The sequence below is a fragment of the Vanessa atalanta genome, chromosome W (genome assembly GCF_905147765.1).
Source record: "Vanessa atalanta chromosome W, ilVanAtal1.2, whole genome shotgun sequence".
NCBI classification, from domain to species: domain Eukaryota; kingdom Metazoa; phylum Arthropoda; class Insecta; order Lepidoptera; family Nymphalidae; genus Vanessa; species Vanessa atalanta.
Genome location: NC_061901.1, coordinates 1,457,769 through 1,461,783, shown reverse-complemented (window position 1 = coordinate 1,461,783; position 4,015 = coordinate 1,457,769).

Genomic DNA, 4,015 nt, shown 5'->3' with positions numbered 1-4,015 from the left:
ATGTCTCGTTAAGAGCCAAAATGTCGGCGTTGTGTCGTTCTAAGGCAACTAAAAATTCTTCGTGGTGTGTACTAACTGAACCAGGGTTTTAAAATCCAATTTTAATATTTTTTAAGCCCCCCATTTATAGTGTACTATAACAGTAAACGCATTGGAAGATAAGTACCATTGAAAACACACATATATGCTTATAAAATTACGCTTACATACATATATACATGATGTATACGTGATTGTTCTCGTATATGCACATATACTTACATATAAAGTTCCTAATATTAAAGATTTTAAAATTATTAGAAGAACGTAATTGGATGGCTTTAAAGATACGTTAAAATAATTTATTTCAATGTATATCACATGGGAGCTTTTGAATGTCACACCACTTTTTGTAATAAAACTATAATAATGCAAATTGCTATAAATATTTAAAATTACAAAAGGTAAAATGTTTTTCATCATATCATTACTAGACTTAAAAATAATTAAATATAATAATTTACAGTAAAATAATAATAAAAACTTTTCATTAGAGTATCGATACAGAGTTTTGAAGTAAACAACAAAGTAACTATAATAAAAATAACTTAGAATAAAGAAACTCTTAAAATTCAAATTTAGTTGTCTCCAAAAATTTTTTTGATGTCACCCTCTCCTCGTACTCGGTGCACTGGGGCATCAAAGGTACGTCTAACATAAATGCGCCCGCCTTACGTCCAAATGTCAAACTTGTCCTGTCATCGTGCCTGTGTCCGTTATGCTCGCGGTATGGTCGTCGTGAAAAATCGAAAATGCATCTTTGTCCCCCCCAGAATTCGAAGTGGGACAGCCCGATCCGTGAAGCGGATCGGAGAGGGATTGGCACCCTCCTGGGGTAGTTTTACCTTTAGTTGCATTCATTTTAAAAAATTGTGCCGGGGCTGCCGGCAAGAAGAAGGAAGGATAGGTGGAGGAAGGAATAAGGATGTGGAAGGGTAGGAAAGGAAACGCAGTCGGGACCGAAATACCCTTCGGCCATGCATCCCATCGCGCTGCGAGGCCACTTGGGATTCGGGGTGATTTTTTATCGAGGTTTTCTTCCTCAAAACAACAAAAGAAATTTACAAATTTATATACACCTAATTAACAAATAACAAAATAAACATGAAATATGTATAACAACTACGACTAGATATTTACAAATATACAACACCCTCATTTGCCACGAGGCCGCGCACACAGTCCACTCTGGTGATCAGAGAAGGGCCGGGAGCGACCCGTGGCCTAACCGCCGCGTCAGTCTTAGCCGTGGCCGGCGAGTAAACTCGAGCCGGCCCCGTTGCCCAGGGTACGCCACGAGGAGGCGACTGACATGTACCCCATCCCAACCTTTTTTTTTTTTTTTTTTTCGGTTGGAAAATCCTCAATGGAGACCCTCCGCCCCGGGGGAAGGGCGAAGGGGACTGTCAGACTCTTACTGACTAAAAACCAACCCGTGTCCTCAAAGTACCCGTGCGTCGGAAGGGCGGGTATCGCCGAAGCATTCGTCACTACCCCCCGACGGGTATTGGCTCGCCAGATGGTCAGGCGGGCCCCGTCACTCACTGCGGCTGTCACCCCGGCCGCAGGACTCCACTATGAGGCGCGCGCACGGAACACGACGCCGCCGCCTCGAGGCCTGCTGCTGATCGGACGACGAGACGCCCCGAGTCTGTCGTCTGTCACGGCGCTGCTCAGCCCATGCTGGGCACTCCGCCAACGTGTGCAACGCCGTATCGTCGCGACAATCGCCACAATGGTGGCACTGGGACGTCGGCTCCCGGCCTATGCGACACAGGTACTTCCCGAAGCACCCGTGCCCGGTGAGCACCTGCGTCAGCCGGAAGCTGAGGGCGCCGTGGCTCCTGTTGAGCCACTCCACCCCATCCCAACCTAACCTAACCCAACCTAACCTAACCTAACCTAACCATATCGATACATGTAACAATGGCGGCCAGTCCTGATCCTACATTGCTGCAATGGTTGGTAACTACAAACGACGTTAAACAATTATGGGCAGCTCAACCGACTTTTTTGATCTCACAGGCGGTCTACACCCTTGCGGGTGTTATAACTTTGATACACGCATTCAGCAAGGGTGGGCGGTGGCCTTATTTTTGGCTCGGGACCGTACTGCATGGAATTTATGCGGACAATTTCTGGCATTTTGTTCTTCCCCAATATGACAACTTCTGGCATTCGCAGGCGCCTATCGTGTTCCTCGGTGCTCGTCTGCCCTTACACATCATTCTGTTATATCCAGCATTCATTTATCATGCCGCATATGCAGCGCATAAACTGAATTTACCAAGGTATGCGCAACCGTGTGCCGTGGGCTTGATAACAGTGTTAATTGATATTCCATATGATATAGTAGCTGTTAAATTCGTACATTGGACATGGCACGACACGGACCCGAATATCTTCGATCGTCACTATTGGGTGCCTTGGAATTCCTATTATTTCCATTGCACATTTGCATCTAGTTTCTACTTCTTCTTCGACTCGAGTAGAAGGTGGCTGGCGCCTCGAGTGGCGCAATGGTCATCCGCTACAAAAGGAGTCGAATGGAAGTCTTTGTTGATAGCGACACTATTGGGCATGCCTGGTGGTGTTCTATTGTTTATTCCTATTTATCATTCACTTCATGACGTGTACAAAATACACTCTGAAGTTACTTTCTCTCTATTATTCTCTATTTATTTCGTCATCGTCGTGTTAGGCCTTCTTAGTGACCGTGAGAAGAATAAAGACAAGCTAACGAAGATCGATTATGTATTGATATTACAACTTGCCGTTCACTATGTAATTTATTGGGTGTTTGTGGTGTTTTTCAACCCTGAGAAGGAATGGTCTACAGGCTTACACGAGCCGGTCGGCCCTTGTAATGAAGTGGCTTTTTTAACGTCACCCTTTGGACAGTCTTTGTACAAGTTTTGTGTGTTGTATATTTTTTTTCCTCGTCGATGTTGGCAGGCCTGCCTGGAGTATCCAGCCAGGCCTTGACGATTGAGGCCTCCAGGAGAGCCTCCCTGTCCAGCCGTTTTATTGCCCAACGCGGACCGTCTCCGACACCGGCCGAGGCCGCTGGAACCGGCCGAATCGAGGTCTGGGCGGAGACGCTATACCTGATGTATCGGTGGTCGGATAGCGTCTCGACGTCCTCCGGAACGTTCCAGTCGTGGACGGTGCGCGCGAGAGCGGGGCTTGCGAACGTGAGGTCCACTATTGACCCACCCCGCTGCCGCACGCACGTCTGCACCGAACCTCGATTCAGGAGGAGCAGACCCTGCTCGACCGCCCACTCCTCCACTAACTCGCCCCGCGCGTCCGTAGACGGGGAACTCCAAGCCGTAGACTTGGCGTTGAAGTCCCCCAGGACGAGCACGGAACGAGGGCGGCTACGACAGACGACCGTGCCCAACTCCAGGGTGATACTCTTGTGCCGTGTGCACATAGGTATTTAATTTTGTAACACTATATTGTTGTAATAAGATAGTCGTGCTCGATGTTGTAACTTCTCTGTACAGCCAGTCATACTGTAGAAAACGCAATAAAGAGACGTAAAAATTGGATTCGTAGTTTGTTCTGCACCTCTTGTAATATTTAATTAAATTATAAAAAATACCTACAGTAAAGGTGTATTTGGTGACCCCGACACAAGAACCTACATAATGACGAGCGCCAACAGTTCAGGAGCAGCAGCGCAAAATGACTCCTCCGGTTTAGCATCGATAACAGTTTCGTCGAGGATTCCGGAGTTCTGGTGTGATAAACCCAGATTATGGTTTGTACAAACTGATGCAATACTTGGACCGCAGATACTGAGAGATGAAGCAAAATACAATTTGGTTGTTGCTAAATTAGGCGAGGAGGTGATTCAAAAAGTAAGTGACATTTTATTAAAGCCGCCCGAGACTAAGAAATTTGAAGCTCTAAAATCACGCTTATTGCAATTATATGAAGAATCTGAAATTTGGCAATTTCAAAAATTACT